This window comes from Macaca mulatta, chromosome 5 (assembly GCF_049350105.2).
Source record: "Macaca mulatta isolate MMU2019108-1 chromosome 5, T2T-MMU8v2.0, whole genome shotgun sequence".
Taxonomy (NCBI): domain Eukaryota; kingdom Metazoa; phylum Chordata; class Mammalia; order Primates; family Cercopithecidae; genus Macaca; species Macaca mulatta.
In genome coordinates, this window is record NC_133410.1 from 177,138,740 (window position 1) to 177,163,914 (window position 25,175).

General features: G+C 39.7%; 1 protein-coding gene across 14 annotated transcripts in view; it reads left to right on the plus strand.

The window, feature by feature from the left end:
* PALLD (palladin, cytoskeletal associated protein) overlaps positions 1-25,175 on the plus strand; it is a 434,582-nt gene that overhangs the window by 144,579 nt on the left and 264,828 nt on the right. Inside the window, exon 1 of one of the 14 annotated variants that reach the window (XM_078002425.1) lies at positions 12,324-12,430. The exons of 12 other annotated variants lie outside the window; for them this stretch is intronic. The gene's annotated coding sequence lies outside the window, so the exon portion shown is untranslated. Of the gene's footprint in view, positions 1-12,323; positions 12,431-25,175 lie in introns of those variants that run through there. One more of the 14 variants, XM_028848876.2, reaches the window with a different exon arrangement.

Sequence of the window (25,175 nt, forward strand, 5' to 3'; positions counted from 1 at the left end):
TGCACTTTTTCAGAAGCAACTCTAACTTGTGATACTAGGACAGCACACAATAACATATGCTGGCAGCAAATCCCAACACAGTGCGAAGAAACTGCTTTTCCTGTACCTTGGTCTCTACTATCTTGTGACAATCTGAAGAGAAATTCCCAAACATAAGTCTCCTGAGTGATTGTCAGGTGTATACTTTGCCTTATTGTTAGCAGATGTGAAAGCTCTTTGAGAAGACAGCAAAGTATTTGGAGCTGGAGGGAAAAGGGTGTTTGGAGCCTTGTTAGAGACCAGCTGTAGAGCCTTAGAATGTTCTCTATATAGGAAGGCTTACATTGTGCTGAAAGAAACAGTTGCCTGTTGGGTTATAACTTGGCGAGTTATGTAATGATACAAATGTTGGACGACTTGTTAAAGGATCTGAGAGTATTATGGCAAAATTCTACACCCTATCCTTAATTAGATCAAGTTAAACTAAAAGGGAAAAGCAGTCTGGTTTGCTAACCACAGTGGAAGTATTGCTTTCGGGTGGAATTCATACCTGGATTGCATTGTCTGACTTGAGGATAATACACAGGAAGCAATTTGGAGTTTTTCTTTCTTTTGGTTTTGATATTTCAGTTACAAGGAACTTGAAGTCTAGGAACTGACTTTGCAATGTTAACAGCCAGCTAGCCAAAATGTCCCTGTTTAAGATCTTGCTGTTTATCATAACACGAAGTGTGCTCTGTGCCGTGTGTGACTTCCAATACACATGTGTTAGTAATTACTACCAATATAAGCATCTACCCAGCCATTAATCAAGGCACCCAACACCTCCTGCCAATGTACTTTGAAACTTTATCTGCTGAAAAAGCAAAATTTCCCTCTGTTAATGAACACTTTTAGGAAAGCAGGCTGGTTAAGAGTGTCTGAAGCATTTGAGTGACAGCTCCAGTGAACTCCCATTTATGATCGCAGGTGACCTAGCAAAAACTGCGAAATATAAGCACAGTTCTACATTTTAGTTTCTCTTAAAGATCATCTGTTTAATAATAGCAGTTGGCCTTTACTGAGCCCTGATCAAAAGTCTCTTAACATTTTTTTTCTCCTTTAATAATCCCAGGACATAAGGTCTGTTAATATCCCTACTTCCTGGTTAGGAAACTGAAGCTCAGAGAGGCTAAGTAGTTTGTGAAAATTCATTCATGGAGGAAATGACAGAGCCAGGGTACTAATGCTGGTGTGCCTGACTCCGGAACTCGTGCTTCTTGGAGTCCATTCTTCTTTCAAAACCACTAGGTGCCTCCAAAGAGAAAAATGGTTTGGTAATGAGTCCCATTTGCTTCCAGTGATGAGGAGGAACTCTTTGGATGTTGAAATCTTTTTTTTTTTTTTTTTTTTTTTAATGGAGTCTCACTCTTGTCATCCAGGCTGGAGGGCAGTGGTGCGATCTTGGCTCTCTGCAACCTCCGCCTCCCGGGTTCAAGTGATTCTCCTGCCTCAGCCTCCCAAGTAGCTGGGATTACAGGCGCCTGCCACCACACCTGGCTAATTTTTGTATTTTTAGTAGAGACGGGATTTCAACATGTTGGCCAGGCTGGTCCTGAACTCCTGACCTCAACTGATCCTCCCGCCTCGACCTCCCAAAGTGCTGGGATTACAGGCGTGAGCCACTGTGCTTGGCCGGATGTTGATATCTTTCAAACATTTGTTGAGGACTGATCTTGTCCCAAGGGGTTAGACAGACCGTATCACTGAATCCACCCAATAAACAAATAAGGTAGCTTGTAGCGTCTATGTTTTACTGTCAAGTAACCACCTGTTCTGTCCCATCATCCAGCGTTGCCCCTGTGGCCCGAAGGGTTGACCAACTTTCTGTTTAAGTGGAGTATGTAAATAGGACCGAAAAGCCATGTGGTAGTTGTAGGAGAGAGGGCACAGCAATGGAAGCCCAAAAGTGTGGTTCTCATCCCAGACACCATCATTCATGATAATTCTCTTTATCTCCTCTGTACCTGTGTTCCTTTTTCGTGCCTATAGTATTTCCTGTAACTAAAAATGGAAGTGTTATCTGAAGTTTCATGAAAATAGCATATGCATCAGAAATAGGGAGATACCGGCCGGGTGCAGTGGCTCACGCCTATAATCCCAGCACTTTGGGAGGCCAAGGCAGGCAGATCACCGGAGGTCAGAAGTTTGAGACCAGCCTGGCTGATATGGTGAAACCCTGTCTCTACTAAAAACACAAAAATTAGCCAGGCATGGTGGTAGGTGCCTATCATCCCAGCTACGTGGGAAGCTGAGACATGAGAATTGCTTGAACCCAGGAGGTGGAGGTTGCAGTGAGCTGAGATTGTGCTATTGCACTCCAGCCTGGGTGACAGTGTGAGACTCAGTCTCAAAAAAAAAAAAAAAAAAAGAAAAGGCAAAAGATACTTTTTCTAATTCTGGATCTTCCACTAAATGTCAGTATTCAAATTATGTAACCTTTCTGACCCTCAGTATCCCAATCTGTAAAATGGAGGCAATAGTACCCAGCTCTAAATGTTGTTGTAAAGATTAGATGAGATAACACCTATGATGTGTGCAGCACAGTACCTGGTATGCATCAGTAGTAGTGCCCTTTACATGTCACTTCTGTCCCTCTTCTCAACTCCCCACCTCACCATCCATATTAGTAAGTAGTGCTTACGATACAGATAAGATGGGGTGTTTGTGAACAGCCTCGTGCCATCCACAGTGTCACGTATCGGGCTGCAATAATATGTAGTGGTTAAACTCTTTGAATCCCTTTAAGTAGACTGATGAAGTTGAAATCTCTGTTCCACCATTTCCTGTGTGACTTTGGGACAGTTATTGAATCTCCCTGGGCCTCAGTTTCTTCTTGCTTTAAAATGGGTCTGACAGTAGTGCTTCTCTCATGTGGTTTCTGAGAGGGCTGAATTCGTTATAAACTACATTCACTTAGAAAATACGTGGCCCAGAGTGAACACTCATTCAATGTTAGCTGCCATTATTATTATTTATTTATTTATCTCTGTGAACTCTTGTAAGCTTATTAAAGGAGCTGTGCAGAGTGAGACCATGAGACAGATTTTCTAGTGCAAACCGGGCCGCTCACAGGGGGCTCGTGGAGTCTGAGTGCTGACCTTGGCCCCATTAGCACGGTTCTCTAACCAGCTCAGGCACGGGGCTGTAATGAGGATTATTGAAGTAACATATGGAAAACTCTTAGAGTTAGCTCTTGGGAGAGGAAAAAGGCACTAAATAAATACAAGGAATTATTAAAAACCAAGAGACGACCTCACAGGGATGCTGAGCCTTGTATGTTATTTGCTATTCTAAGAAGAAACTGGGGCAAGAAGCCAACTTCATCACCAGGTGACAAAGTGGTCTCCTGGCTGCTGTTCAAGGGACGGCAGCATGCAGCATCACCTCAGCAGATCCCGGGCCATCACAGTCTCTTCTGGGCTGTGGGAAGCTCAGCTTTCCCACGAAAAAGAAGGGCCGGGTCCCATGCCAGATGCTATGCCTACTCCCTCCCATATCTCCTGCCCAAATACCCCTCCTTTTTAGGAGAGCTGGGAGGTGGTATTCTAAGTGAGAACCTACCAAGTAGAATATTGATGGCAAATTCCCTCTGGTACTAGTGCAGATGACTTAGGGGCCACCAGCAACCTGCTTCCACAGCAGGACTCCAGTCCCAGACTGGGCCAAGCCGGGGCTTCGTTGCCAAGCCTTAACAAGTATGTGGAGAGCACCCAGCTCTGTAATTCTGGAGATAGCAGTCCATCAGTCACTACTTACAACTTTACCACCCACCCCTGTGACATTCCTCTCTCCAGAACCAATCCTAACGCTAAAATGAAATATACTTAAAGTGGTCTCCAGATACCACTTGTGAAATGGTGTACAGGAGGCATCCAAGAATGAATCAAGATCTGGCCCACAGCCACCACACAGCTTGGGGCCTCTGGTTTCCCCCTGATATCAGTGGCATAAGATTAATTTCTATGGCTCCAAGCAATGATTGCAGAAACATCCTATTTCTCTTTGCTACAAAATAAAGAATATCTTAGCCATGATGTCTTACACTATAAAGTCTTAGAAGATAAGGATAGTGTCTTAGTCTCATCACTCAAGAATATAGTACTCCATGACATGTACCTTTATTTATACTTTTCTGGTAACATAAATATAGTTTTAAAATACTGATGGCCTTTCCAAATAATGGTATAAATATGATATCTCAATCCTCAAAACTACCAACAAATTTAAGGTATCTATAACACATACAACCAATACTTATGCATAAATATTATAAAAACATGGCCTACCTCGCAATGTGCATAGCAAATAATAGTTTGGAAAACAGAAAACATAATTAAAAATTCCACCACTCAAAATTAAAAATAGTTCTCTTTCCTTCTTCAATCAGGTTCAAAGATACTACGTTAACCATCAACTACAAAAGAGACCAAACATTTCAGCAGCCTTTGAAACCTAGAAGAAGTCCTTACAAATGTAAAGATTAGACAGTAGAATATTTTCGCTGGCATTTAAGATTTTTGAAGGGTCTAGTTAGGATCTAGTAAGTTCTTCAGAAAGGTTAGACTGACTATAAAGACAACACTGCAAAATATAGAAGATTCTCTAGCTCACTTACTACAATGGAATGTGTTTTTTGCTAGAGATCAGGATTAATTATTAAAATATTTAAAGAAAAAGATGTTTCTAAGTCTGCTAGGAAGACAAATCATAACAGTAGATCCCAATAATAAGCCTATGTGTAAAACAGTCTCTTAAAAAAGAGGTGGCATGCGGCCGAGCATGGTAGCTCAAGCCTGTAATCCCAGCACTTTGGGAGGCCAAGGCAGGCGATCACCTGAAGTCAGGAGTTCGAGACCAGCCTGGCCAACATGGTGAAATCCCGTCTCTACTAAAAATACAAAAATTAGCTGGGCATGGTAGTGCACATCTGTAATCCCAGCTACTCCAGAGGCTGAGACAGGAGAATAGCTTGAACCCTGGAGGCAGAGGTTGCAGTGAGCAGAGACTGCGCCGTTGCATTCCAGCCTGGGTGACAGAGTGCGACTCTGTCTCAAAAAAAAAACAAAAAAAGAAGGAGCATGCATATTTAAAAGTAGTAAAGTAGTTGCAAAGAAAGTCTTGGCAGTTTTTCAGAGCTCCCTTCATGTAATCACTCTATTACAGTGCGCCCCTCAAGTTGAAAAGTTCCCATTTATTTAACATGTTTTAAAAGAATTAAATATTTTCCTTATTTATCCAATTTGCAAACGTAAAACAAGGCTGCGTCATTTCTCCTTTTTCCGCATCCTTCTTTCGGTCCACTAAGGTAGTTCTGGGGCTGCTGAGAGCTTCTGAAGGTGATTTGATGTGAACTCCCTCCTGACTTCTGATTTGTCTGCTTCTTATAAAGAGCTAGTATGCTCCAGAGAGCACCAGAGGCAGTTCTTACCCAGCAATCCCAGAAGCATTTTCTTCTGCTTTTCTTGCTCACCAGAGCCCTCCTGGGGTTTCAGACAAAGAAGCTGAGCAGTTTGCAGTAGCTACTACAGAGGGGTTCATAATGGAATAGCGGCTTCAGGTTTTTCATCCGTCATTAGAAATAGTTATTTTACAACTTGAGAGAGAAAAAATAGAAATCTATGGCATAATGAAGGGAAAAAAATGGGTCATGTTACTGTAGAGATAGACTCAAATTCTACATTATGTCATAAGTGAAAGCTTTTTTGGCCCATATGGGTATAAATTAATAAGAGAATGCTGTCAGTGAAGCAAGGGTAAGTACTTTGCCTGGAGAGTAAGAGACTGGCCAGTTAGTCCTAATAAATCCAAGGGTTTGGGGAGCCTCTTTTGAGATAGGTGGTGCATTGCTCATTACTAGAGAATCTCTTGGCATGAGTACTTTTGTACCGAGCATCTGCTTTTAAGGTCTCTTCATGAATGTTCTTCTTATGTGCTGATATCTTTATTCTTACACCAGCTTGGTGGAAGGCACTGTTGTTGCATCATAAATTACCTCGCTGTATTCTACAACTACCCCTACCTAATATGTGCCAATCACTCTTACTGTATTTTGTTTTCTTCATAACATTTCCCCGTCTGAAATTATTTTATTCATGTGGTATAGTTTAAGTGCTTATTATCTCTCTCGCCCTGCTCCCATCACCACTGGAGTAAAAGCTGCCTGTGAGGAGACACCATCATCCTCTCCTATCTATTCAAGTTTCCGTTTTGTTTCATAATTAGCTTCCCTCTTCTCCCAGCAAGGTTTTCAAGTTCCAACCCAAAGACTGCTTAAGGAATGGAGCTTAGACGTCTTTTACTTCTTCAAGAGTCACTTCATGGATAAAAAGCATCCTGTTCTTGGGACTTTGACTCAGCAGAGCCAAGAACTTTCCTATAAGCTATTGCTTGGTTGTTAAGGAAACACAACAGAATACCACCCTGACGTGTCACATTCTACATGCGCTCATTTATAATACAGTGTGATATTTTTCACCTCCTATCTGCAGCAAGGTGAGATAATCGCTGGCTGGTGTGAGGTTTTTTTAGCATCTCTTTGCATCAGTAGACCTAGTTTTCAGACGATATACTTAAGTTTATAAAACAATTGCTAACATTTGTTTTCTTTAATCAGATTCAATTTGACTCTTATTAAGACCATGTTTTTAGAAAGCCCCCAATGGCCCACATAATGGTGGGACATTTCATAAACAAAGGCCAATATTATGAACACAGTAATATATAACCCAGGTGTCATGGAAGTGCTCTCAAATAGGAAACGTGGAAGACATTAGTTGCATGCATCCCAAGTCAGAGACTTATTTTCTTAATTTGCTTTCTGTGCTTCCACAATGGTCTTTTTCCTTAGCTTTGGTAAGAAATTATAACAGCCAGCTAACTTTATTGGGTAACATGCATCACACCCCACAGCAGAGCTTAGATATGCATTACCTTGTTTAATCCCTATAACATCCTTATGAGGAAGGTACCAAATGAAATATGGGTTTAAAAGACCTCCATAGTTAAGGAATGAGGAAATAATAATGCAAGTATCTTTTCATACAACATAATTGTCCTAAAAAGTATGTCTTTCTTTGCATCTTTTTAAAATGCAGCATAAATGGGGTATTCTAAATATCATTTTGTTTTTCTTTAGGTTTCTCTTTTGTACATTTTAATAAGTTTAAAATATATAAAGTGGCCAGGCATGGTGGCTCACGCCTGTAATCCCAGAACTTTGGGAGGCTGAGGCAGGCACCTAAGGTCAGGAGTTTGAGACTAGCCTGGCCAACATGGTGAAACCCCATCTCTACTAAAAGTGCAAAAATTAACCGCGCATGGTGGTGGGTGCCTGTAAGTCCAGCTACTCAGGGGGCTGAGGCGGGAGAATTGCTTGAACTTGGGAGGCGGAGGTTGCAGTGAGCTGAGATCACACCATTGCACTCCAGCCTGGGCGACAAGAGCGAGACTCCATCTGAAAGAAAAGAAAAGAAAAAAGGAAAAAGGAAAGAGAAAGATTTATATTTGCTTGCAGTGAAAATAAATGCAGAGTGCTCCAAAATGAAAAGTTAAAGTGCTTCTCTAACTTGTTCCCTCAGCCTTTGCCCCTCCTCCCAAGATAAGTTACAACCCTCCAAAACTATATTGTCCAATAAAACCACAATGGTATAGAATGGAAGTCTACAATATATTGTTGACAGCTGCATCTAACATTCTTTTTAAAGGCTGCATAGTATTTCATTATGCAGGATACCATCATTGCCATTTCCTTTTTGATGGACATTTAGGGCAAGTTTAGTGTTTTCCTTTGTGAAAAGTGCTGAAATGAACATTCTTGTCTTTCCTGTGTCTTTGTGTCCTTTTGTGAGTAAATTAAGCACAACTTCTTAGAAATGAAACTGCTGGGTCAATTGCATATGTATCCTAAATTTTGTCAAATTCTCCTTTTAACAGCTTACACCAAATTATATTCCCGCATTAGTTGTAGCAATCTTCAATATTATGAGTTTTGGCTAGTATTTTAAATTTCTTCATTTTCCTTTTAGATGTTCACATAGCTCCCAACTGGAAAACTGTACCCACCCCCTGCCACCATCTCCACCATGAACCCTGCATGCCCTGTGCATTTCATATTGTATAACAGTATTACCAAGCATAATAGTGCTTTCTGAATATCCCTTTCTTTCCTCCTTTATGTAAAATATGTACAGTCTGATGATATTATTTGCTAAAAACATAAATGTATTTACAGATGGTTTTCTAAAGACTAAGTGACATAATCGAAACTTTAGAAAATCAGATTTTGCTCACAAGGGGTTTGGACAGTGCCTTTTCAGGATCATAATTAAACTTAGCTAATTATAATTCCAAGATTGATGCAAGAAGGCAAAAGGTTCAAGAATGAAGTCAATTTTTCCTGAGGTTAGGAATAAATCTATAAATTCTGGTTATATGAATCGCTAAAGAATTATTGTGCAGGGATCAATAAATCACTTCTAAAGCAGTGTTAGAAGGCTATTCCACCTCCTCAGTATACTAGTTACAATTGCATTATTAGGCTCAAGAGTGTTGGGCAAACTGGTTCTTTTAGCTTTTAACACTGCAGTAAATGGCTTGGCAACAGATTTAACATTTTCTTTGTAACATCCAAGGTTAACTCTTTTTTTTCCTTAAGATCTGGAATGTTCCCAACACAAAGAAATGATAAATGTTTGAGGTGAGGGACATCCCGGTCACTCTAACTGTATCACTACCTGTCGCACACATGCATCAAAATACCACTTACACCCTAGAAGTGTGAACAGTCACCATGTATCAATTAAACAAACAAAAAAGCCCAGCCTGACCTCAGACCAATTAAAACAGAATCTCTGAAGATGGAACTCTGTCTTTTTTTTTTTTTTTTTTTCCCCAGGGTTAGCTCTTTAGTCACTGGCCAGAAAACCTCTAATTCCAGCAGCATTTTAGAGCTATTAAGTATTTTAGTTCCTAGCTACTTAGAAATCATGATGACGTAATGATGCTTTATAAGAAGAAGAGGTAGGGGAGGAAGAAGAATTGCTACTCCTCCTCTTCAGTGATATGAGAGCAAAGAACAAAAATGAGAGGTTATAACCATGAATATCCATATGCTATGTTTACTTGAACAAAAATGTAAATTTTATCTCTTATTGAAAAGAATTGTTTTTGAACAAAAGTGAATAGCTAAAAATAGTGATTCTGTACAACCAACTAAGGGTCTGATTTTCCTTTAGTTTTTTTGTATTTGTTTGTTTGTTTTGTTTTTGTTTTGGCTTCTCAACACTGAGCATACCTGATGGGGCAGAGGCAGATTCAACACTCCACACCCTCTCAGGGGGCTAGGGTCTGAGGGTTACAATGTTGAGGGGCAGATGTCGCTTGTGAAGCCTCACAGACCCCTTGATCGTGGCAGAGAGTTTCTTGAGCAGTGAAAAGCACTTTTCTGTCCCAACAGATAGTCTTATGTGTGCACCAATCCCAAGCAGAAATCATGATTTTCTTTACTCTATAGGTGATAACCATGATATTCTTCCCCAAGAAGAATGTTGAAAAATCAGAAAGGATATAAAAATGGGAGAAAGGGTGGGATATTCAGGAAACTATCAAAATATGTACATGTGAAAATAAATTTCATGAAACTGATTCTTTGGTTAAATAACAACTTTTTAAACATCTCTTCGAAGCTCTCAAATGGGCCTTTGAAAAATTTAATTACACTACATTGGATCTGAATTTGGCATGTGATTTCCCAACACATTTTTATTTTTTTATTTTATTTATTTTTGTATTATACTTTAAGTTCTAGGGTGGTACATGTGCACAATGTGCAGGTTAACGCAAACATTTTAAAGTTAGAGGTTCTACGTCAATGAAATAAGGCTAAACCATGAACCTTGGGAAGAAACACTGGAAACTTTAGTACAAAGGAAGTTACAAATGAATATGATTAAGTTTAGAAAACTTTCCTTTTTTTTTTTTTTTTTTTGAGACGGAGTCTGGCTCTGTCGCCCGGGCTGGAGTGCAGTGGCCGGATCTCAGCTCACTGCAAGCTCCGCCCCCCGGGTTTACGCCATTCTCCTGCCTCAGCCTCCCGAGTAGCTGGGACTACAGGCGTCCGCCACCTCGCCCGGCTAGTTTTTGTGTTTTTTAGTAGAGACGGGGTTTCACTGTGTTAGCCAGGATGGTCTCGATCTCCTGACCTAGTGATCCGCCCATCTCGGCCTCCCAAAGTGCTGGGATTACAGGCTTGAGCCACCGCGCCCGGCTAGAAAACTTTCCTAGGAGAGGAAATGTCAGATACTGATTCAGGTTTTTGTACAAAGAATGAAAGCATTATTTAAAATATATTTTGTGATGCAAACAGGGAAACATCCTAGTATTTTTATGTGTGTGCTGAATCTAAGCTCCATGTCACAGCTAATGTATCCCCAATAAACCATCCTAATTAGAAAGCCCCTGGAAATCTCCAGCATTATCTTAATTAAATTAGGCTAATCTAATAAATGCATCATAATTAAGAGGACTGCGCCATTCTTTAGTATTCAGCACACCAGGCATTAGATGATTTGTTCCACTTCCAGCCATCAGTTGTCATGCTTGCTAAAAGAAAAGAAAAATGATAGCACCAGTCATCGTAGTCCCTCAAGGAATCATCCATCTAGTTCTTGAATTTTCTTTACAACACCTCTGTCAATTATTTCTTCCTCTTCAAAGCATCTAGTGACAGGGAACTCACTAAGTTGTTTTGATCTATTTCATTTCGAACATATGGAATAATTTTAGCCGTAAGAAACCTCAGGGAATTTTTTTAGTTCCTTCAACATAGACCTAACCTAGTACCCAGACAACTATTTTTAAGTCCAATTTCAAACCACCTGGAAAAGCAGTGGATCAATGGAACACTAAAGACTATATGGAGACTACGATCATTCTTGCCCAAAGGCATTGCAAAAAGGCACGTGTGTAAATAGCATTTACATATAGAATGGACCTCTCCACCTTTTTCTTGTGCAGATTAATTTTTAATTTTCCCAACATCTATAAATTGCCAGAATGGTAAAGTAGTGAGGAAACACTTTCTCACAATGTACACAGACTTGAAAGCTGTCAACCTGTCCTCCTTATCACAAACGGTTCTTGGGAAGCCCAAGGAGAGATATGGCTGAGGCAGAGATCACATTATCTAGCTCTTCTGCTATACACATATTGGGCTCTGATAATTAGAACATTCAGCCACAAGACAACCTTTGAGTATGCTGTTCTTTTCCTTCACAGCAAACACATATAGCCATTATCATTATTTGTTTTTTTTTTTTTTTTCGTTTTTGAGACAGAGTCTTGTCTATCACCCAGGCTGGAGTGCAGCTCACTGCAACCTCTGCCTCCTCACGCCATTCTCCTGCCTCAGCCTCCTGAGTAGCTGGGACTACAGGCGCCTGCCACTGTGCCTGGCTAATTTTTTGTATTTTTAGTAGAGACGGGATTTCACCGTGTTAGCCAGGATGGTCGTGATCTCCTGATCTCGTGATCCGCCCACCTTGGCCTCCCAAAGTGCTGAGGTTACAGGCGTGAGATCAGTTATTTATTTATTTTGTTTTAAAGAGACAGAGTCTCACTATGTTGCCCAGGCTGGCTTCAAACTCCTGGGCTCAAGCAATCCTTCAACCTCAGCCTTCTAAGTAGCTGGGACTACACACGGCTCATCAGTGATATTTTTAAATACAAAAATACACATTTTTATTTGCTTATGCAAACAAAGGAACTATTATAATTTCCTGCAACTAGTAAATATCATATGCTAAAGCCTTTTTTTTCTAATTCCACCTCTTCCCCACCACACCATGTAATAGCTTTAGAGTTGTTTTTTTGGTGGGGAGGAGGGAGGGGGTGTTATGTGTATTTTTTTGTCTTTTGCCAAGTTTCTTAAGTGCCTCTGAAGCCAATTTTTAAAAAGTTGTGCATTGTGAGATCACAGTTGCTTTGGGGCATACAGGATATAAGTACAAAATGATGGACTGTAGCCAGGTAGTGAGGGCTCTAATTGTAGTCAGAAAGAACATTTTCATCATGACATGACGAAATCTATATTTTTCAAAGAAAAGGATCTAAATCTGTATCAAGTCATAACATTAGTTTTCCCACTTTTTAAAAAAAATCTAGTCTTATTAATAGAATGAAATGTCAGCCTTAGGCAATTTGCTCTGAAAAACCAATTGAAATGAAACATGGCATTTTATTCGTTATTCAAATGGCCAAATAAAACAAGGTGTAATTAGTCCTGACTTCCTGTTCTTGCTCACACACCTGAGGCCCCTCCCCGCTCTGCTGCAGCTCCGCACACCCAGGCTCTCAGGGGAAGCAGTGGAGGCAGCCTTCTTGGACAACAGCTCGCTTGTCTACACAGTCAAAAGTATGTATTTGATCAAAGTGGTTGGGAGGAAGACAGGTGTTATTTAGAGAATTACCTGTGTGACTAGAACAAGAAAAGGAGGCAGCATTTGCTGAATGTGCACATCTTTCAGAAACTTGATTCAAGGAGTGTGTCAGATGTTAAACCCAGGCGTATATGTATGTGGCTACGTGTGTGTGTGTGTGTGTGTGTGTGTGTGTGTATGTAATAGTGTATTTTCACTTTTTAAAAAAATGAAGACATTCACAATTTTAGCCAGAATAGTTGGTGCAAGGCCCGTAAGTGCCACCTGCTAAGAATATAATTCCTTCTACCTCTAATGTTTCATTTTCAAATTAAAAGAGTTCTCTCCCCAGTGGATACTTCATTTATCATAGCTGTCCTTGGAAAGCTGACCTCTAAATGTGAACTTCTAGAAGGAATACAGAATAAGAACAAGGGAAAAGCCTTTACTAAGGAGGGTGGCTTTGAAAGGAGTTAGCTGGGAAAACCTTAACCTGAGAAAGTAAGTGAACCCATTTCTGTACATACAATTATTGACTGATGGGGCGGTTTACAGTTTAACTTCGTGTGCACTCATGCCCTGTTTGAGGTGCCTGTTTTGTGGTTCCGCAGAGACCACACTAGCCACATTTGAATACCATCAGATTAGACTGGAGCCAGAACTCTGCAAAGGGAGGCTCTTCCTCAGCCTCTGACAGAATCACCACCAAATCTGATGGTCCTCCTTGCCCTGAGCAATTGAACTTGGCTCCCTGGATGGAGCCTCAACCAATGGAAGCCTCATTTGGAGAACAGATGAAAAATAAAGAAGTGAAGGCTTTTGAATTCTAAAGTTTTAGCTTTTTCCAAAAGTAGGGCATTTTCCTCTCATTCTCGATCGCTTCTTCCATTCACTTTTCTCCTCCCATATTCCTAGTCATGATTACATAGATTAAGGCAAGAAACTGGGGGTTTCGCCAATGAACTCGGGGAAATTTTGAGGGACACCTCCTGTCCTTTGACTTTGGGAAAAGCTCCTCCATTGCTAAGGAAAAAGCTGTATTGGATGTAATTGTTAAATGCAAACAAATGACTGCTGGGCTTTCTAGGAGTCCGTACATGAACTGTTTTATGTGGGTTTCTGCAACTCCATAGAATCGAAGACACCAAGTGGAGCTGCAGCCCCTTTCCCTAGTTTGGCTTTAGTCCTTTTGAGTTTCATAATTCTGAGGTGATCATTGTATTTCAGTGGACAGGTTCCAAATGCACAGAAGACTGACAGCATTGTCTGATAAAACATCTCCCTTTTTATCCCGTTTGGAATGTAATCCAAGTTACAACAATAGCTAATAATTACCTGCCGTAATTGCAGCAACGGAATAGCTGAATGTGCACGTCTAGCTGATTTATGTATGCAATTTCTCATTCTCAAGCTCTCTATAATCCATTCTTCCCCCCCGCCCCCACCCTCCAACACTTTGAAGCTTTGAAAGCATTCAATACAAATTTTCACAATATAGGTGACTTTGAAGTGTGACTTGTCAGGTCATGCTGACTTATTTTTGTACTTGCATAGAGAATTGGTGAGGATGAATCTATTTTTTTAGCTAACAAGTGTAACTTGAGAATTTGTGAATGAGTGACAGATGGGTTGGGAACCTTCTTTTCCTTCACATATTGTGAAATGTACTTCTGTCTACTCATGGGAATGAGTCACATTTGCAAAAAGCCATAATATTCACTAGTGCCAAAATGACATTTTTAAGTTGCTCTTGCAATGAGCTATAAGTAAGATGACTCCCCATCCTAGTTTACCTGAAACAGTTATTATTTATTCCTATAATTATCAGTGATTACCTATTTACTTCATTCTCAGAAATGTTCTAGCTTGGACAATATATGTTTACCCTGCATATCCAGATGGTGGAGGAAAACCCAGTATTTTCATGTGCTGTGGCCAAATGGCAGCTTATTTAAAAAATAGAAAAATCTTGGAATGAATAGTCAAGGATATGTGAGAGATTAGAAATCAACATTTCACATTAATTCCTGTGTAAGAAAATTATACGTAAACATAGACTGTTAAAACAGGCATAGCAAATATGTTTCAACTCAGGACCAGCACTAGTTGGCTGGTAGTGGCTGCCCCTAGCATCACTGGAGAAAGACTCTGAAACCAAGTTGGGGATCAGTGGGATATAGAGCTTGCCCTCTTACTGATGTCTGCCATAAGCTCTGGAAAAGCTAGTTGTAAAATGTATACTAGGTATTAAATGTCACCGCCATAGAGCCAGATGAGGTTTTAGTGATAATTCAACCCAGTGTTTTCAAAATGTGTTCCCAGAACACTGATCCTTCAACATGATTCACAGAACACATGTTCCATGGTCCAGTAAGATTGAGAATGATGCCTGCCATATTTCTCTCTCGGGAATTCAGTGTATATTGGCACAGAGCTCTAAAAAGTTCTGTTTAACTTTCTGACAGATGTTTAACTTTGTTTAACCCAGTGCTTGGTAAACCTATGTGGCCACAGAAACCTTTTCAATGTTATCTGCCAACTTGCTACAGAACTAGTTTCTTGGTACACATTTGAGGAAACTCTAGTCTTAGCTCATTCCTTGCATTTCACAAATAAGGAAACTATAGCCCCAAATGAGAGAATGAGTGGACCACAGTCAACCTAGCTGATCTATGGACCAAGCAAAACTGGAACTCAGTGATATAGGAGTTAAGAATAAATTATTTAGGCAGATAGTGAGGGTATAGGAGTCCTCGGTAAGGTTTTCCTTTTAATGAAAAGCAGCCCCAGAATTATACTAAAGATCAGCCTGTAAAATCGAGCTGCAGACACAGACAAGCAAGCGGGAAGCTTGCATGGGTGAATGCCAACAGTTGTGCCAATAGGAACAAGCACCTGGTACTAGGCATGTTCAAAATGGCAGCTCCATCTCCCCTTTTCTTTGCCAGCGACATGTACAGTAAGGAGCAGATTACTCTCCTAGCCAAGTGGGAAGCCCATTTGCATAATAAGATTAGGGTGGGGTAGCCACCCTTCCCGAAACATCACACCTGGTCCAACCAATCTATGGGCCCTATGTAAATCAGACACTGCCATCTCAAACCTGCCTGTAAAATCCAGTGCACTCCCATTTGGGAGACCTTGTCTCTCAAAAGAGAGAGAGCTGTTCTCCTTTATCTTTCTTTTGCTTATTAAGTCTTTGCTTCTAAACTCACTCTTTGTGTGTGTCCATGTCCTTAATCTTTTTGGTGCAAAACAATGACGAACCCCAAGTATTTACCCCAGACAATGAGGCTGCTTCATGAGAACTGCTGACTCCAAGTCCTAGGTCCTTTCCACTGCATCACCAATGAGCAAAATATTAGAAGCAATCTAAGATTTTAATAGCTTCTGGCAGCACAGGTATTTAGTAGATTTCACTAATCTATTTTTATAGCTTTTGGTTTTTTGTTGTTGGTGGTGGGTTTTTATTTGGTTTTGTTTTGTTTTGTTTTGTTGAGGTGAGATCTTGCTTTGTCATTCAGGCTGGAGTGCAGTGACACAATCATAGCTCACTGCTGCCTCGAATTCCTGGGTTCAAGTGATCCTCCCACTTCAACCTCCCGAGTACCTGGGACTCCAGGCACACGCCACCATGCCCAGTTAGTTTGCAAAATTTTTTTGTGGAGACAGGGTCTTGTCGTCTTGCCCAGACTGGTCTCTAACTCTTGGACTGAAGTGATCCTTCCACCTTGGCCTCCTAAAGTGCTGGGATTATAGGCATGAACCACCATGCACAGCCTGTATTTGTTTTTAAAAGATGGTAAATAAATATCTGTATATTCCTAGTGTCAGACACTAAGCTACCTCTCATGGTCCAAAAAAAAGAAAAAAAAAAGGCAAGATAAAATCATTTTCATAGTTTAGTTTTATCTGGGCTGGTCCATCCTTCTATTTTATCCTTTTTCCTTAGGAGATAAAGTGGTTATTTGAGGAAAGAATTGCTAGACATGAATCTGGTTTTGGTTCAAATTCTATTTTATTATTTCCTGGGCTTTGAATTTCAAAAAGCCAATCTATTTATTGGTCTCTTTTGGGCCATAAGGTTAAAGTACATCTGTTGTCCACACAAATTTAGCTATTGGCCTTCGAACTAAGCAGTCATGAAATTATAGCCATAGTAAATTTAGACAACGATTAATTTCACTTTGGTCTGCCTGTAAATCCACATGACAGAATAAACATAGTTTGTCGTGTGGTTAATGTGAACACATGTAAAAAATTAAGAAATCTTTGGTGACAAGACAAAAAAATACTCCATAAAAATTAATTAGTGTTTCATTGTTGATGTATGAAATGCAGTACTTACAGATGGCCCGACTTTGAGCTTAGGCAGCAACAGAACTTATCCCGGGCATCACTTTCAAATTTTGTTTTGGTGGTTCTCCAGTTTGGAAAAGGAACACCTGGAAAATATAACCATTGCTGAAACACTTATCTCTCTGGGGGTTTTTCCTACCCTTTATTTTCATTATTATACCATTACAGAAACTGGTTGCTTCAGTTTTCTTCAAGTATGGACCTCATGAAGCCATGTGGTTGCATGTGCTTTGGGAAGAGGAGGCAGCTGGGGGCTAAATTTGCCATCCTGAAATCATCTGTGACATCCCTTTGAAGATAAATTTTGTCAGGAAGCACAAATCAGTGGAGTTGTGAGGAAGAAGTGGAGAGGCATCTTTCAACATAACCTTGTTTCCCCTTGAGCATAAAGGAATTGATTTAAAGGAGAAAATAAAAACTCAACAGTTTTTAAAGGCTTTTATTTAATAAGCACCTGATTGTTTCCATTAACTGGCTTTTAACATTTACCATTTTGCTTAGCAAAGTTGGAGAACATTAGCCAAGATTCATTGATGAAACTTTATAAGTGTTATAAGTCAGATTTGTTTCATTTCAAAAGCCACATGTTTAAAATACAGTGCACAGAAAATTTTCATGATACATAGTTGTGGTTCAATAAAATAAAGATAGCCAAAAGAAACTGTCACTCATAAAATCTACATTTCCTGCTAAGTGTTAGTATTAAAATAGATACTGCTAGTCAACTTGTAAGCCAAACGATGCCATATGTGATTTTTTTAACATAAGCTATTCATATTCTGTACTAGAAAGTGTGTCTTAGACTTTGCAGTGATTTGTTGGTTGCTTTCATTAGTCATGAATTTATTATCATAAAAATCAACACTCATGACCCTATCTTGGAGAATCGGAGTGTTCTGAGCAGCTCCAGTATACAGTTCTGAGCCCCACTGCCAGTTGCAGGGGTCACAAGAGAAAGATATTGCTAGGCCACATCAGGGAGGTGAATTTTTAAATGTTCTTACACCACCCAGGAATGGAAGTGACTGGTGGTTTTCAAGGACGGCCATTTGGTCTGAAGCAGCTGCAGCCCCTTGATTTTAATTATCCTCCTGACTCTTTGATCCCTAACCAAAAAGGCCCTAGCACTGTGGACAGATGCAGCCACTCTACTCTAACAACTGGACTCAGACCAAGTCAGCAGTTACATTTAACCTCACCTTGAAATGTAGAAAGTGAACAATTACATATTGAACATTTTCATGTAAAACACTTTCTTGAATTTCAATCCAGCCACATCCTGCTACTGCCATAATGTGAATTTTTGGCACTATCTCATTTTTAAGCTGGAATGTTTGGAAAATCCTTATGGGAGGGAGAAATCATTATGCAACAACAACAATACACACACACACACACACACACACACACACGTAGATGTATACATATTTATAAAAAACTATTTCAAATTCCCAGCACAGAATAGTATAAAGAAGTATGCCATCTTACAGAACTATGAATGTTACAATCCTTTTTCCTCCTATGTTCTATAATCCTTTATGAACAAGGAAAATTCAAGAATTGTGAATATTATCTCCTCTCCAACAAATCGACTTCAAACTGAGTATTATATCCAAAGAAGCTTAATCTATAAGTATGAAGCTATAACCAACTTTGAAAGATTTTTGAAGCAATACAAGTTCCTTCCTTCCTTCCTTCCTTCCTTCCTTCCTTCCTTCCTTCCTTCCTTTCTCTTTCTCTCTCTCTCTCTCTCTCTCACTCTTTCTTCTTTCTTTCTCCTCTTTCTCTCTTTCTTTCTTTCTCTCTCTCTCTCTCTCTCTCTTTCTTTCTTTCCCAGGCTGGAGTGCAGTGGTGCGATCTCGACTCACTGCAAGCTCCGCCTCCAGGGTTCACACCATTCTCTTGCCTCAGCCTCCTGAGTAGCTGGGACTACAGGCATGCACCACCATGCCCAGCTAAGTTTTGTATTTTTAGTAGAGATGAGGTTTCACCATCCTGGCCAGGCTGGTCTTGCTTGAACTCCAGACCTTGTGATCTGCCCGCCTCGGTCTCCCAAAGTGCTGGGATTACAGGCGTGAGCCACCGCGCCCCACACAGTACAGGTTTCTATGTGATGGAAAAACTTAAGCTTATTAATTAAAATATATTCATTGTATTTCCTTATGTCTACAATCGGATTTTCTTCCCTGTTAGCCCCTGCTACTAGTCTCATGAACTAAGAAACCTGGCTTAGCTGACATCTATGCTTCCAACCCGTTCCTGCATTGTAGTCTAAGTGAAAAACAAAAAGGCCCTTGATGAATGAATGATTGATGAATGAATGAATGAGCATGACTACATCTTCTAATCCTTTTACATTTTATTTCCAATTAGTACAAGGTTATTTTCATGTTTATGGTCTTGAAATCTGACAGCCAGTCCCAACTGGTTTATTCTTATATTAGCAACTTAATTCTTTTGAAGGGGCATGTACCATGCCCGCTAATTTTGCAAGGTTTGGCTCTCCAGCTTCCCTCAGCTCCTTGTTTGTGTGGTAATTACATAGCTATTTAACAGCTGCACTAGGAATTAAAGAGGAGGAATCAGTAAGCTTTGTTAAAACATGTATCTATCCATAGATACATGTTTTGATGAAAGATGAAAGCCAAAAGCATTAAGGAAAATGAAATTTTGGAGACTCCCTGGTTTTTATTGTTTGTGTTCTTCTTTTTAATTGCTATAGATAAATGAGAGTTGCCTATATCTAAAAATATAATGACAACTACTTCACAAGGTACTTGTGAAAATAAAATAAGGTCATATTTGCATATAATATGCATTCAATAAATATTCTCTTTCCCTTAATTTGAATTTCTATAAGTCCTCAAGAATTATCATTGTTCCCAAATATTGTATTATCTTTTTATCCTAATTATGAGATCATAATTACATATTTTTAATGATTTTATGGCAGAAAATTAAAAATGTGATTGAAGTTGAAATTTTTCAGAAGTTCAGAATGGGAATGTAGATAATAAGATTTTAATTTTTTGATATGCTACCCAGATACTATTCACTAGATACAAGGCTTCCAGGTATTCAAAATGGAATGAATAAATGTCCGAGGGGATCGTCAAGTCAAATTTTACTTGAGTGGATTTTCTCTTAGCCACATTCCACCCACACTCCTCTCTCAGTAAAACCCCTCTACGCTCTTGGCCCATAGCAATTAAACAGGGCTTTCAGGATCTGGAGGAAAACGAGAAGGTATCCCCTAGAAAGAGATCAGACTGAGGATGGCAAATGTGTTTCATTTCAACCTTCCACTTCAGTTGCTTTGTAGCCTTAAACAGCTATGCTGAGGATTCTCAGACATTCCATTTCACTAGCAAAGAACGTTCTGATGAGTGAGTGACGTGTGCCACAGGAAGAAGGGGGATAGTGTCCTTGCCTGTGCCATGCATTTACCAAACCTATACTTCCTCCTATTTTGTATGCTTCACAGTTTAGCTTGCCACCCTAGTATCTCTTTCCCTAAATGACATCAGCAACAAGAATTTAATGTGAGAAAAATTTCAAGAGGTCAAAATTTAACCAACAGATCTCCCATTTAGCTCTTTAGAGAATAGTAAATGTTTTGAGTTATTTGCCAGGAAGCTGGTGGAATTATGATCTTTGAGTAACTGAACTAAACAAACATGACTGTAGCACACCCATCTCGTCCAATGTGTGGTGCCAAAACTTCAAAACTCTAAGATTCTCTTAGACAAGAAGGTGATTTGTCTTTAATCAGCTACATAAAGAGTGGATGAGGCAGATTTTCTTTTCTGATATATGCACTAACTAGATTATTTTGAGTTTAAGTGCATGCTTTTTAAATGCACTGCAGTTTGAGTTGGTGAAAGTCTATAAGCCTCTCTCTCTATATATTTTAAAGCAGAAACTGTAGCCAATGTTAAACTATTTGTTCAGTCCTTTTTTCATCTTTTATCTTCTTTGATAAGCTCAATGGCAGTGTGCCCTGTTTGAAAATGTAGGTTTGACTGCTATTCAGATATGGTGAGGTAAACAGATTAGATGACTGTCATTGGAAAGGTACTAAATAGTTTGTTATTCATAGTTCCCAAGAGGAGGGGGCATGCCGCACCACAGGGGACTGCAGGGGATGCACCAGGGTCAGTCAGAAGGCCAAGGAGCAAGAGGGAAATTTGGACAGGAGCCTTTGCCCAGGAATCCACAGGAAAGGGATAGGTGAGGCAAGGTAAGCAGGGTTAGAACTGCCTGTTTTGAGTAATTTCAGTGGGTTCTCAAGCATAGGGGCTGTTTCTGGTTGTCTGGTATCTGACCCCGGGTTGATGTGGGGAGGGAAGTTGTGGCCCTGAGTATGAGAGCCCAATAGAGGGGGTGCTGAGTGTGTGGGCTCTGGATTGGTTAGTTTGCATATGGAGGGCACGCTCCTAGGACGGTCTTTAACACTTCTAGGAACTGGCTAACCCTGGGAGAGGCAGTCCCTGCAGGGTCAGCCATGTCCCAGATGCAAAATTGAATGCATGCAAAATTATGTTCTTTTTGTATGTTTCTCTCTGTACTCAAAAATAATTAACCTCATTCATTTGACAGTTGATCATTTGTCCCTTTCTGATATCATCTGTATTGTTTCCTCATGCCATTATTTGATATCAAGTGCATTTATGCCAATTTCCCCAACTAGAAACCAACTACTTCTTGATTGTTTAAAAAAAAATGCAATTTTTAAGTTTCAAAATTGATCCATAGAGTATTGCACATAGTTGGTGCTTTAAAGTATTTATTATCAGCCCCACATTACTTTAGAACATGCATCCGATGAAATAGCAAATAGTGAAGAAATCTGTGCTCCAGTAGATTTGTAAAATGCTGCATACATATTATATCTCACTCCTTAATGTTCGCAATTCACATTTCCTTATTTAAGGCCCTGGGAAGTCCTGCAGAAAAGAACTTTGTTTAACATTGTCCCAATCCAGCCATTTACTAAACTTATTTGACCTTGAAACTTTTTCTCACTGGGTACCTGCTAACAACCCAGGAATATGTTGCAGAATGCTTTTCTATCCTGTTTCTTCCATGGAATTTGTACTTTTAAAAAAAGATAAAGACTGATTATAAACTGAGTGATAATGATAAGTTTAAGACTAAAGAAAATAATCAGCAAGTGCAATAAAGTGCTTGAAATACACCTTAATACTGGCAGAGAAGTTAAGACAATGAATGTACTTTCTGCCTCAGTCAAACTCATCTATTTAGTCAAGTGAAATGGTTCATTATGCAATAAAACTCTTCAACAACTGCATATGGCAAAATGATTGGTGCTTGTAAACCACTAGGCTGACCTGTTTTTGCTTTTTAAATATGCATGCTTTTTGTTCTCCAGCACAGTGAATAAAATTGAAACAGCATCTCAGATTGTAACACATAGAAGAAATAATGCAGAGAAAAGAATAAATTTGCCCAGTAAGGTATAAGTAAAATAATTAGCATGAGCCATGCATATTGCTTTCAGGGAAAGCAACGGACAGCCAGGGAAAGTCAGTTGTTGACGTAAGTGCCTGTCAAGTCACCAGTTCTATGTTGTTAAAATGTGGTAAGTTAGGGTGTGACCCAAGGGGAGGAGAAAAAAACCTGCAAATATTTGGATGGCAGGCTCTCCCTAAAAACAAAATGGGCAGCATAGTTTCTGGCCAATATTTAGATGAATGTGTTTGATCTATGATTGGAATCATTTGCTCAATGGAACTAGCAATGGCAGAGCAAAGAGGCTCAACTGTGGCTTTAGGAAAGTCATTTAGCCTTCCAGTTCAGGTTCCTCATCTGTATGAGGAGATAAAATGTCAAGGTTTTTTTGTTAAATGGAAGAGTGTATTTTTAATGATTGTGTTAAAAAGTATTTCACGAAATAATGTAGAAAATTCTTTGATGAAGGGTGCAAGTAAATTAATGGCTTAGCTTACTTGAAATATACTAGGATACAATCATGTTTCTGAGATCACAGGCCCACATTGGACCTTTAAATGTATTGATGGATTTGGCACCTTGTCTTTATCACAACCATGGTACTTAACTTTCCATGTTATACTGAAATTGGCTTTTGATGGGCCTTTCTACCCTATTGGAATGTAAGTTTTTCCATGGTAGAGGCCTGATCTTTTTTTTTTTTTTTTTTTTTTTTTTGAGACAGAGTCTCACTCTGTCGCCCAGGTTAGAGTGCAGTGGCGAGATCTCAGTTCACTGCCAGCTCCACCTCCTGGGTTCACACCATTCTTCTGCCTCAGCCTCCTGAGTAGCTGGGACTACAGGCACCCGCCACCACGCCCAGCTAGTTTTTTGTATTTTTAGTAGAGGCGGGTTTCACCGTGTTAGCCACGATGGTCTCATCTCTTGACCTTGTGATCCGCCCGCCTTGGCCTCCCAAAGTGCTGGGATTACAGGTGTGAGCCACTGCGCCCAGCCCCTGGTCTTATATTAACTTACTCTCTAGGTTCTAGCACAGTGTTTGGCGTATGAATGTATTAAGCATGCCTTTTAATTTTCAGTATCTCTGCTGCTTTGGCATGCAAGGGACCAGAGATACAATATACATTTTTAAAAAATGGTTGCTACGTTAAACAAGTGAGCAACCTGGACGGAGAGCCAAGACTCTGTGAGGCGGGTCATTCTGGTCCAGAACTTATCAGACCAACACTTCTTAAAGTGCACATGATCACCTAGGGGACCTGAACTGATTCAGTAGATTCGGGGTGAGGGTCAAGATACTGCATTTCTAACAAGTTCCCAGGTGACGCTGATGCTGCTGGCTGCAGGACCACACTTTAAGGAGCAAAAAGCAGGAGTGGGGAGCCTTTTTCTATAAAGATCCAGATACTAAATAATTGGGGCTTTGAGGGTCATATAGTATGTTGCAACTACTACTTGACTCTGTCACTATAATGCAAAAGCAGACATAGACAATATGTAAATGAATGAGCATGGTTATGTTCCCCCCACCACCAAAAAAAAAAAAAACCACCTTATTTAAGGACTCTGAAATGTGAACTTTATGTCACAAAATATTCTTCTTCTTTTGATTTTTTTCAAACCTTTAAAAGTATAAAAACCATTCTTAGCTCAAGGGCCATATAAAAACAGGCAGTAGGCTTGCAGGCTGTAAGTTTGCTGAGTTAGAGGATAAGATACTAGTCACTTACGTAGTTGGCAAAGGTTTCCCTATGGAGTACACCTAACCAAAAGAAACGAATCCTTCTCCCTATTGAACCTCTGTTGCATTTTTTTATGCTTCATTTTCCCCCAATAGGTGGTTTATATCTTTTTCATGGAAGGTAGAAACACTCTAATTCACAGTACCGACAGACAAACTCAACTAGTTTAGAGTTTAGCAGGCATTATTTCTTGTTACCTGTAGTAGGTAATGCAGTTCCTCACACATAGAAGAAGCTCCGTTAGTGTATATTCAGTTTATTTTAATCTGTTGAAGAAGACTTTAGCTTGGTCTTAAGGAAGAGTAGTTCCTAGATGGGATTAATGAAGAAGGTAAGGAGATGATTCCAAGGAGAAGAAAATGTGGGCACAGAAAAATAGGCAGGTAATATTTGAGGGCTATGTAAGGAGCAGTAAGTCCATGCAAATATTCGACAGAAACAGGGGATTAGTATAAGAAAACGATAGGGCCAAGTTATATGAAAGCCCACAATGACAGATCTGAAGTTTAGGGAGTGATTTATGTAGGGAAAAACTTCAAGAGCATTAATCTGATGACAGAATATAGAAAGAATTTATAGTCTGCTGGTGATGGAGAGACCAATTAAAACACTAAAGCCGTAGTTAATACTGATGGGTGAGGATCTGGACTAGGGCTTTGGAAAGATAACAGAAAAAAAAAGAGACTGGAGGATGACTCTGGGCTGGAAAGTTCTTCCAGACTTTATGACAACAAAGAAAACCATGCAGTGCCCCAGAATCAAGAAATACTGCCCTGCTCAATTGCCCCCAAAATAATATGGTTTGCATTGCATAGAATGCTCAGTTGGCTGATTATTTTATGTTCTTTAATTCCCCAGGTCTTATCTCTTCTTTGGTGAGAATCACATATTTAATGTTGAGTATGATTTCTGGTGTTGATACTCAGAATATTAGCAAACTCATTTGCTTTATTAACTTTATTTTCAAATTAAATTAGACAAAAACCTATATTATCCTACTCTAAACACAGAAAAAAAAAGTCTTCCATGTCATATTTCACAAAAGGATGTGAAATCCAAGTAATTTTATAGGAAACTAGACTTAGAGAAAATCTCTAAGTGCTCATTAAGAGCTAAATGGACAATATTTTCCCAGAGAATTCAATCCTTTTAGTTGTAAGTGGTAGAT